The 12154-nt window shown below is 42.5% G+C and overlaps 1 long non-coding RNA gene across 4 annotated transcripts in view; it reads right to left on the minus strand.

The window, feature by feature from the left end:
• Window positions 1-12154, minus strand: part of LOC129655180 (uncharacterized) — a 60533-nt gene that overhangs the window by 25478 nt on the left and 22901 nt on the right. The window contains exon 1 of one of the 4 annotated variants that reach the window (XR_008715799.1): window positions 7614-7715. The exons of 1 other annotated variant lie outside the window; for it this stretch is intronic. This is a non-coding gene — a long non-coding RNA (uncharacterized LOC129655180). Of the gene's footprint in view, window positions 1-5029; window positions 5065-7306; window positions 7562-7613; window positions 7716-12154 lie in introns of those variants that run through there. 2 more of the 4 variants (XR_008715805.1, XR_008715802.1) reach the window with 2 other exon arrangements.

Consider the following 12154-nt stretch of genomic DNA (forward strand, 5'->3'; position numbering starts at 1 on the left):
AAATGATGAGTCACACATGCTGTGAACAGTTTCTCTGAGCCAAAGTTCTTCACAGTCACTGCTGCACAAGTTACTACAAACTTAGCAGCTTAAATCACGTGCATTTATTATCCCACAGGGTCTTTCCTTAAGCATCTCACAGGGCTGTAATCAAGATGTCACAAAGCTGTGTTCTCATCTGAAGACTTTCTAAGGAGGAATTCACTCAGGATTCTTGCTTCTAATTGACCCTTATAGTCCCTCCAGCCCATCAGATTCTAGAATTCACCCACAATTCCTAGAGTTCATCTATAATTCCCTGCCATTATCAACATGGCCATGGCCATTTCATCAAGTCAGCAAGAAAAGCCTGTAGAATGATCTACCAGCAAGATGAAGTTTTATATAATGAAATACAGTCACAGGGCTGCCCACCCACATGCAAGAAGAGGAGGTTATACAAGGGCATGAAAACCAGGAAGAGGGGATCATAGGAGGTCACCCTAGAGTCTGTCAGTCACAAATACCAAAAGCAAAGAGGCCCTTGTCTGAATCTCCTGGGAGGGATTGTCTTGCAGAGTATGGCCCCCACCCCATGCCAGCATATGATGGCCAGAGCAGAGCAAAATCATGGTTAAGCTTTGAAAGGGACTGAGTTATGTTTCCTGGAGTTTCCCTCCTTATATAGAAAGTGTTCAAAAGTTCCTGGATGCTCTAGAGAAGGAACTGAAAGTGACTGACCTATGGGGCAGTTAGTTCACCAGAGGAGTCCTCAGGGTAGAGCAAAATGGCCCTGTGGACAAGGGTAGCCAGGCCAGTAAGCAAGGGGGGGAATCACAGCCAGACCTTGGAGGGCTACACAGCACCAGCTGGGTCAAAAGAGAGGCCCTCGGGCCAATACCAAGCTAAAATAGAAGAATCTCAGGTTTCTAACAGCCGATGCCAGCTGAGCAAGCGCTAACAATACAGGCTAAAGACAAGATCCAACCAGGCTGGTGAAGACTCAGAGAGCAGCCAAGGGCCTACGTGAAGACCGCTGGGACCACACCCCATTGCTATGGCAACAGAGGAAACTCCCCCATCTCCCAGCTTGAGGAGGAAGATTTGAAAATCTGAGCATTTACCTGAAAGAGATCATTTTAAACCAAAGGAGACTGACATATTGTTAACTGGCTCATTTAAAGTTCACATTTGTTTCTCTGCTTACCCCAGGGCTGAAGGTTCTTGAAAAAAATTCAGTCAGTTATAGAGAAATAAAGAAATTACACTTTCTTTGTACAATTGGATTGTGTGAGTAAATTTGTAATCTTGCTACACCTGCTATGTAACAGACACTATACACATATGTTTTCATAGCATTCTCCCACAATCCTATGAGGTAAGTGTTATTATATTCCCATTTTACAAATGAAGTTGAAACTCTGAGAGGTTAAGTAATTTACGCAAGGTCACACAGCTGGTAAGTGGGAAAGTTTGTGTAGAACCCAGAATTCTCTGACTCTAATTCTTATGCTCTATTCACTGTACCTCTGTGTTAGTTGGAGTAAACCAAGTCCTGTAACAGGCATTCCCCAAATCTCAGAGGCTTTGCACAATAAAATTTTAGTTCTCACTCATTTCACAGTCCAGTGCAGGTTGGTGAGGGAGGGTTTGCTCTGCATAGTCTTTGGGAGACTCAGACTTTTTCCATCCTCTGGTTCCACCCTGTTCTAAACTCTCAGCATCCTTTCCACTCAGCCAGAAAATGAGAAACCACTGAGGGTGTGTAGGGTGATTTTATGGGTCAGCCTAGAAATGGCACACATCACTTCTGCCAACATCTATAGGCCAGAACTCAGTGATATGACGCCACCTAACTACACAGCAGTCTTCCCAGGTGACTCTGTAGAGTCCACCTGCCAGTGCAGGAGACTCGGGTTTGATTCCTGGGTCAGGAAAATCCCCTGGAGAAGGAAATGGCAACCCACTCCAGTATTCTTGGCTGGGAAATCCCATGAGAGAGGAGCCTGACAAGCTGCAGTTCATGGGCTTGCAAAGAACTGGACATGACTGAGTGACTGAGAACGCATGCACACACACAACTGCACAGCAGGCTTGGAAATGCATAGGTGTGTGGCTAAAAGACGAAGATGTGGGATTTGTGAACACATAGGATACTTTGCCACAATCCCATAAATTCATAACCTAAAAGATGTATATGAAATCTTTCCCACCTCCTTCACTTCAGAAGAGCCAGATTTTCCCATCATTATCTCTGAAGGTCAAATTCAGAAAATTAATTTGATAATAAAATGTTAAAGATAGTAGATGCAGCCAGAAAACTTAACGTGTCTTCATGATACTCTAAATTTTGCATGAGAATTTTGCAGTGACTTATCTATGATCTCTTTTGGTTTTATATAAAGGAATCCAGAAGCTGAGGTCCATGAGTGACATGTCCTCTGAGTTGTCTGTAGGAAGAAAGCGAGCAGTGGTTTATTCCAGTTGCTTAGTAAACCCTAGAGTAACCTGTGTTTATGATATGTCTATGGCTTGGGTGCTCGAGTTCCTGAGGGAGGTTGTTTTACTAAAGTCTTGGAGTGGCCCTAGCTAACTGGATTTAAGTCACTCAGAAAACTGAGAAAAATATATTTAAATCATAACTGAAGTTACCTTGTCATATTGAATTTTGGATTCTGGGGACTGATAGGCACGAGATGAGTGCTTATTAATTTGATCTTGCCAAGAAATTTCTTTTAATGATATCTATAGAAAGATGAGCTTAGAAAATGGGTCTTTGGCTGGGATAACAACAATACTTTTCAAAATCATTGATAATCTGGAATAATGTAATGCCTAATAAATGCAGAGATAGGACAAATAACTATCCACTTGGGGATGGTTGCCATGTGTTCCTAACTTAGGCTGAGATCAGTGACATTGCAGCTGTGCTTTCCGGTGTCCTTCAAATTTTGATCAAGGAGCTGAAGAAACCAGGGCTCATGGAGGCAGAGCAGGGGGTACAGGAAGGGCACTGGTTCACCACCCTTAGTTCAGACACTAGTTCAGACACTTAGTTCAGACATGTAGTTCTGTCTGGGGCTCTTGTACAAACTGAGTTACCATATAAAATCTGAAGAAAGAATACTAAGGTTAAAGAAGTTGGTAAACCAGTGTACTAAACCATGGGACTTGCTTGGGGATTACATGTGGCATGAGTAATTCTGCCTGTCTCTCTGTTCCTGAGAAGGAAGCAAATGAGTAGGTGATGGTGGATAATTCGGAGTCTATCTTTCTCAAAGGCATTTTGGAGAGTGGAAAGAGTGTAGACTTTGGAAACAAACAGACCTGAGATCACAATATGGACCTTATTAGATACATACAGTAATATACTGACCTGATGGGATGGTTATGAGGAATATGGACAATCACAGATTTAAGGGGAGGCTACATAATTGTAGTGGTTAAGAGTATGGTGTACAGCATTGGACTACCTAATTCTAGGTGCTACCTCTATCTGGGTAATTTTGCCGCTGCTGCTGCTAAGGCGCTTCAGTCGTGTCCAACTCCGTGCGACCCCATAGACGGCAGCCCACCAGGCTCTGCCATCCCTGGGATTTTCCAGGCAAGAACACTGGAGTGGGTTGCCATTTCCTTCTCCAATGCATGAAAGTGAAAAGTGAAAGCAAAGTCGCTCAGTCGTGTCCGACTCTTCGCGACCCCATGGACTGCAGCCTACCAGGCTCCTCCATCCATGGGATTTTCCAGGCAAGAGTACTAGAGTGGGTTGCTATTGCCTTCTCCGGATAACTTTGAGCGAGTTAGTTAACTTCAGATCCTCCATCTTCTCATTTATAAAATAGATTTAATAATAAATATATATTATATATATAAATATATATTATATATAAATATATATAGTATAATATATAAATATATATAGTATAATATATAAATATATTATATTATATATATAATATATAAAATAGATTTAAATATAAAATAATAAATATAAAATAGATTTAATACTTATAAGCTTGTTATAAAGATTAAATGAAGCCTGTAAAGCACTTAGCACAGGACCTGACATATAATAAGTTCAGTGATGACAATTCTTACAAATAATTTTTCATTTAAAGTCCCAAGCATAGATCCAGATACACAGAAGAAAATAAATCTAGCTACGACAATTTTAACACAATAGTTCCCCTTAGAAAATATAAAAACAAAGTAAAAAAAAAAATAAGGGGACATAGGTTGCTAATAAAGAGTGAAGGAGTGATTTTTTTTGACAAAGTTGAGGATAGATAGAAAAATTGAATGAGTAAATAAACAAAAGAATGGGGTTATTCATGGGCTTAGAGACCATGGATAGAGACACCTGGGACCAATTTCATGCTCAGATATAGGTATTACCATATAAGAGGAAAAGCTGAGAGCTCTTGTATGACTCAGCGGGGCCCATTGTAGAAGCAGGGCACTGCCTTCAGATAGGAGCAATAAAACGCACATGACACTCGGAAGCCAGAAAACGCATCATCACGTTACCAGCTTTACTAACCCAGTCCACCCATATCCGTGTCCTTTGGGGATGACCATCCAGCCCAGGACCAGATGTAGGCAGACAGCCAACACAAAGGCCCAGGAGGAGGGCAATGCTCTAGCTGGGGCTTTTGCTTTTCAAACCAACTCCCACATATCATTTAACTGGAAAGTGTATGGTGTCCAGTTGTGCAAGGTTCTGCATTAAACAGAAAAAGAGAATAGCATATATGTTAGCATATAGCTCCTGCCCTCAAGCACCTTGGGATCTAAGACTTATCAAACAACCCTTTTTCTAACAGCCCTTCCATTGGGCAGTAAGATCATATGGCAATTTTGTCAACTCATGTTTTATCTTCTTAATATAAAAGCCAATTTCTTCAAATTATCCATTAGAGGCAAAAGAGAAAGAAAAAAAAAACCTACAGTAACTTCTGCAATCTAAACTGGTTAATTTCTCAAATGAATAATTTAGATCTTAGACATGAAATCATTTGGAAAAGAACTTCTATTTTAAGTAATTCTATACCTTTCAACCCCAATGGATGCCACTATTTCACAAAACCTCATGCTTGTCCCATCTGCAAGATGTCTTCTAATACAACCATTCAAACTGAGGAGAAGTCTGGGACTAATAGCAGGACAGGGTTTCCTTCCAGTTCTGGAAAGAAAGGGGCAGGACAAGGGTGAACTGTAGCTGGGTGAATCCTGTTAACCTAAGCAAATAGATCCTTGTGGGTGAATGCTCAGGATTTGACATATTAATATAGAAATGTTATCTGGAGGCTAGATGAACCACCCATCTCCAAAACACTTGAGTACAAAGACTGCATTTCCCAACAAAAATGTGATTACATTTTAATCTGTCTTTAATGATCAAGGTCATCATAATAAACATAAATTGCCATGATATGGTATTTTTGTGGAAAGTGAAAGTGAAGTCGCTCAGTCGTGTCCGACTCTTAGCAGACATATCAGACATATGCCGGAGAAGGCACTGGCAACCCACTCCAGTACTCTTACCTGGAGAATCCCATGGACGGAGGAGCCTGGTAGGCTGCAGTCCGTGGGGGTCGCGAAGAGTCGGATATGACTGAGGGACTTCACTTTCACTTTTCACTTTCATGCATTGGAGAAGGAAATGGCAAGCCACTCCAGTATTCTTGCCTGGAGAATCCCAGGGACAGCAGAGCCTGGTGGGCTGCCGTCTATGGGGTTGCAGAGAGTCGGACATAACTGACGCAACTTAGCAGCAGCAGCAGACATATGCACTCATAAAGGTTAGGACTGTGCTTCAAATTTTGACTCTATCATTTACTACCTCTGTGACCTTGACTCAACTCTGCACCTCAGGTTACTAATCCACAAAATAGCAATAATATCATCACCTATCTTAGAGGGGGTGAGATTCGATGATTGGTGTAATTCTGGTAAACAACTTAATATAATACCCAACACATAACCAGCACTTTTCCTCAGTTATCATTATTGTCAGACAAAGCAGCATAAGTTGTTTAAAAAAGCACCATTATCTCTCTTCCATCTCATCTTTCTGACCCTCTCCAGACTCTTGAGATATGAAAAAGAAACATTTTCTACATAAGCAGCTATGAACTACTTTTCTAATCTCGGAATCTAGAATCCACTAGACTTGATCTTAAGCCCACTGCTACCCATATGACCCTGACAAGATGCTCAACCTCTGTAAGTCTCAGTTTAGGGATTCCCTGATGGCTCAGACGGTAAAGCATCTGCCCGAAATGCAGGAGACCTGGGTTCGATCCCTGGGTTGGCAAGATCCCCGGGAGAAGGAAATGGCAACCCACTCCAGTACTCTTGCCTAGAAAATTCCACGGATGGGGGAGCCTGGTGGGCTATAGTCCATGGGGTAGCAAAGAGTCTCAGTTTACTTATCGGTAATGTAGGGATAGTTCCAATAACTTTTCAGGAAGAATTTGTATTGATAAATGAATTTCTACTCTAGGACATTCAGCACAGTCAATACTATTAATGTTATTAATATTAATGTTATTACAGTAATAAGCTTCACCTCTCTGGCTTCAGGATCCTTTTCTCTAAAATAAAGGACTTAGAGTAGATTAACCCTAAGATCCCCATCAGCATTAATGTTTTTTAAATTTCTAAATCTATTGCCACTTGACAGATGCAAACACTGAGTCACAATTCACGGATGACAAACGCAATGGTTTCCCAGACCATTACCCTCATAACTAGACTCTAAATACTTTATCCTATTTTAATTTATTGGCCTACCAGAGGCCTGGGCCTTTTGAATGTTCAGCTGGAATGTTAATTATGGGAAATTCCAGAATTCGTGGCCTAGAGACAAGTTCTCATTTACTCTGTTCCCTGGCACTGGGTACCTTCTTGCCTTGCCTTCAGAACACCAGCTTACTTTCCAAAGCACATGAAACCCCAGCCAGATGGCAATGCCGCCTGGTCCTTGCTGCCCCGGGCCCTTCCAGCCCTGCCAGTCCTCAGAACCCCATCCCCAAGCTCGTGTATCTGCTTCCCACCCCTTCCTTACTCCAACCCTAGCTCTCAAAGGTGGCTCTAAAGAAAGCCTTCTTTTATACAACTTCCAGAAACACACTCTAAACCTTTTTCTGGACCTGAGCCAGTACTAACCAGGAAGAACTACAGGTTCGCTTGTTCCTTATCAGATTTAAACACCATCTATTTGTTGGAAAGAAATCATTTTTTATTTGCCCTAGTTTTGCTTTGCTCATCTCAAAGGCAGTGGCATTTCGCACACTGTAACAGTGCGTTGCATCAGCTGACTCACTCGGCAGCTTGTTTGAGGTCTCTCCCAGCTCCAGGGGATGGATCACAAAGCCCGGGCTCCTGGAGACACCGGCTGAACTGGGTTCCTGTTTTGCCTGCCCTGCCGCCTGACTTCAGACGTGAACATGATCAGAGAAACGCTGTGGCTGCTCTGTAGTGAGAGGCTCTACACCTCTGCTTAACAATGGGAGGCTCGAGCAGACTGAGGTGCTGGGTGTTTAAAGAAGGGTGAGGAAGCAGTAGGAGTAGTCAGAAGATGAAAAAACAAACAAACAAAAAACCCTCAGCCTTCCAGCTCCCTGACTCACCATATTCTTCTAGGCAGTGATCTTCAGGCCCCAAGGGTAATCTCAAGGGGCAGAATCATTTTCAAGGGCAGAAGCACTAATTAACCCCAGGTGGGTGGATCAATGGGGAGACAGGGATCAGGCATCTCACACTCAATTCCTTCGAGTGAAGAGAGGATGGCAGATGCGTGCACCAAGCTTGCCCCAGAATGAACTGAGTGATTAATGCCTTAAGAAACCCATGGACTGTAGTGTCATAAACTGTATGACTTTCACAGATCCTTTCAGTTTACCTTCATTTTACAGGGGGAGAAAATGAGCAGGCATTCAGGGATCAAAGGATTTTTTTTTAGGTTATATGGTCAGTTCAGCCTAAGAAAGGATAGGATGGCTAGCTCCTGAACCCCACCACACACCTCTCCTTAGGAGGTCACTGTGGGTCTGTTCCGAGTGGGTCAAGAATCATGAGGGTTTGGGGCGTTGGCCTGGCATGAGCAGGTGAGCCTGCTTACCTTCCTTGCTGCAGGGAACCCATCCCCTCAACAAGTGAAAGAGAATTTTGCTAGGACACCAGCCAGAGTCTTGGAAACCTTCATTTTTCTCCTCCAACAACTCAACTCCCAGAGAGTCAAGCAATCTGCCTAGTGTAGCAGAAAGCCATGTCCATTTTTATTTGGAGCTATTTAATACGTATTAGCAACATGCCAAGCACTGTTCCATGATCCCCAAGAGCCTTCCTCCCCACTTTGGACTGATTTATGCTAAAACAATTACATACCCCAGAGCTTCACTCCAACACCAGCTGTGAGGTTCACCCCATGGGACCCTGTGATAAGTCAAAGTGGGAGATCTGCCTCTCCTTGGCATTTGTCAGATTAGGCACGCTGGGTGACCTCCAAGGCAGAGCAGCTCGTTGTCGAGTTTGCAAGACACGCATCAGGCGTGGCTGAGGTTTCAGTGCTCTGTAGTAAGAAGTGAGAACACAACCCTCAAAGTTCACCCAGTTCAAGAGAAACCAACTCCCCAACTCAAAGGCACTCTCTGGTCCCAGTGGAGGACACTGATGGAGGCCCTGGGCCCTCGAACTCTATTAAGGCAGAGGCCACGCCAGTCCACCTGTGCATTTCTACTCCTGCAGTGTGAATCAGGTGCATCTCAAGAATCAGTTGTGCTATTTCTTAGACTCCTCACTTCAAATTTCCTTGTTGATATAATTATGTAATTGTGGTCATTATTATGTAACCTGATGAAATATGAACCCAGAAAAAAAAAAGGTTGTTTCTATGAAAACGAAGTAGAATTATCTGGAAAGAAGTGGTAAGGGCAGTTACTAAAAAGAATTACTGCCTAATGAGGTATAGGCAAGACAAATGTAAAGGACTGGGGCAAAAGAATAAAAATCCACAACAGCTCTGATTCAGACAGCTTCACAGGGGTCTTTCAATCAGTGTCACACTTTGAAGGAACCTCAGCTGAATTCACAGCTACTGGATTGTGGGCGTGACCCATAGAAAATGGTGGGAGAACTCCAGTCAGCGGACTTCTATTCAAAGGAAGAGCCTTGGCCCTAGATATTGTTTAAAAAAAAAAAATGGTACTTAAAAGTACATTTATCATGTTAAAGTAAAATTAAAACATTCAAGGTATAAATGTATGTTTGTCTATAATTCTCTCTAACTGATTTTTTCAGGTAACCAACTACTGGTCTGAAAAGAGAGCTTCTATTGTACTAGGTGATAAACATACCAACTTACAAATGGTCTAGAGGATGAATCAGACAAAAGAATGTGCCAACACAAACCTGAAAGACTTTCACCTCCTTAATAAAGGGGTCTTCTTTCTTTCATTTCTCCCTTTGCCCCATTGTTGAGTTTACCAATATCCTGACGCACCTGTGAAGACCCCATAGCAGGCGCTGGGAATGTGGCAAAAAGCAAAGGGAATGAGGCATCCCCACGGGGCTCATTTTCCAAGCAGTCCCTCCTCCAGCTTGAGCTCCCACTTTCCCCTCCACCTACCACCCTAGCCAGACACCTCCTCTGCCAACTGGGACCCCTTAACTTTGCTTCTTCTGTGTCATTTGCCTGGAACCCTCTACCTCCAACCTCATTCTTCCCAGCCTTCCCATCCCATATGCCACCTCTTCTTCAGAGTCTGCTCTGGTCTCCCCAAGCAGATATGACCTCTTCCCACTGCAGTTCCCACAGCATTTTGTTTGTTGCTCCTGTATCAATTTACAAATTTCTACCATCGACTTAATCCCTTTCCTAATTTTCAAGACCACTTAGGTTAATGACTGAGACTCCTTCATTTTGGCATCTCCACAGTGTCTGGCCCAGGATTTTTTTTTTTTTCTTATAAATTTTAATTTCTGCTTTGGTTACCTAAGTCTTACATATAAAGATTAACTAAGCATAGGAGATGATCAAGGAAAAAAATACCTATTAACAGGTTACGAATGTGTTTTCTTATCCCTCAGACACACATTTAATTGACTATGCAAACTTCAAAGCATCTTTTATTCACCAGCTAGTTTGCAAGTAATACAATGAGATCTGCTAAAAGGAAAATTCTTTTGGAAGTTTTATTTGTTTGGGAAACTTGCATTCTATGGAGATTTTCCTTCCTGCTGGAAAACATCTGGATATAAAATGAAGAAATTAACTTTTTCCTCATAATTCTAGAAATATTATTCTTCCAGGGGTTTTGTTTATTCTCACATGCCCAGATGGAGAGGTAAGGGACTAGGAAGTATGTGATACATCTTTGGAAAGTTGACAATTCTAGAAGCATCATTATAAGGGCTGTGAATCTGTCTTGTCATAACCCAAGCAACTGTAAATGAGAATGACCTAAGAAATTATTCAAGATAGCCATTTCAAATCACTATAACCTTTAGCCCTACAAACCAAACACACCTATAGGTGCCCAGAATTGCATGTCTATAAAATACAATCATTTTGAAAGATAATAATCACAACTCAATACTGTTCTTCATGTTGTTAATGAGAGTTGGTCAGTTACCATGCTGATCCAAGCTGTGTCTGCACAGCTTTGGCTAATGTCCTTGCTTTGTGTGCTATGCAAGTAAATTATGCCGGGGCAGATGTTAGTTGACCTGCCTTTATAAAGGACTTGGAGGGAAGCAGGGTCACACAATAGAAAGATCATGGGCCAGGGGGCCAGACAGCCCGGGCTAACATCTGGCCCTGCTCCTTGTGAGCTATGTAACAAACTGGCAGAGATAGTTTTCTCATCTGCTACACAAGGAAAGAATATTTACTTATCAGGTGTGTGGTGAGAAATAAACCAGATACTGTAGGCAAATGCCTATACCTAGAAGATAGCTATGGATTCTGAGTGAATTCCTTACTTTGATTGACACTTGTTGCTCATAAAGTATTTGCACACTCAACTCATTTGAGTCTCCTAAACTCTTTGTGAGAGAGGCAAGATAAGGTCTACAGGTTGAATTGTCTGACATGGTTAATAATTGACTATTTTTGCCCACTAAAATGGATTATGGATCCACCTAACATTAATCCCTCGGAGAAGACAATGGCCCCCCACTCCAGAACTCTTGCCTGGAAAATCCCATGGATGGAGGAGCCTGGTAGGCTCCAGTCCATGGGGTCGCTAAGAGTTGGACATGACTGAGCAGCTTCACTTTTGCTTTTCACTTTCATGCATTGGAGAAGGAAATGGCAACCCACTCCAGTGTTCTTGCCTGGAGAATCCCAGGGATGGGGGAACCTGGTGGGCTGCCGTCTACGGGGTTGCACAGAGTCGGACACGAATGAAGAGACTTAGCAGCAACATTAATCCCATTTTGAAAGTGAAAGTCGCAAAAAGTGTCCCACTGTTTATGACCCCATGGACTATACAGTCCCTGGAATTCTCCAGGCCATAATACTGGAGTAGGTAGCCTTTCCCTTCTCCAGGGGATCTTCCCAACCCAGGGATTGAACTCAGGTCTCCCACATTGCAGGCAGATTCTTTACCAGCTGAGCCACAAGGGAAGTCCAAGAATACTGGAGTGGGTAGCCTATCCCTTCTCCAGTGGATCTTCCGGACCCAGGAATTGAACCAGGGTCTCCTGCATTGCAGGTGGATTCTTGACCAGCTAAAGCACCAGGGAAGCCTAACTCCATAGATAGGGAAATTGCAAAACCTAGTAGTTCTGTCTCCCAGACAAGTGTCTAGTTCCACCAAGTGGTCTGTCACCAAAGGGTTGTTGTTCAAAATGGAAAAGACAAACACGCCAAATATAGATAAAGACTATAAGCAGACATTCCACAGAAAGAACACAAATGACCAATAAACACATGCCAAAAGAGTGGGCAAATTCACCAGGAATCAAGGTATACAAATGAAAACAAAACAGAGAGAACAAAAGCAAAAACAAACTAATGGGACCTAATTAAACTTAAAATCTTTTGAACAGCAAAGGAAACCATTCACAAAAGAAGAAGACAACCTACTTAATGGGAGAAAATATTTGCAAATGATATGACCAATAAGGGTCAATATCCAAAACATATAAACAGCTCACACAACTGAAC

The sequence above is a fragment of the Bubalus kerabau genome, chromosome 6 (genome assembly GCF_029407905.1).
Source record: "Bubalus kerabau isolate K-KA32 ecotype Philippines breed swamp buffalo chromosome 6, PCC_UOA_SB_1v2, whole genome shotgun sequence".
Taxonomy (NCBI): Eukaryota; Metazoa; Chordata; class Mammalia; order Artiodactyla; family Bovidae; genus Bubalus; species Bubalus kerabau.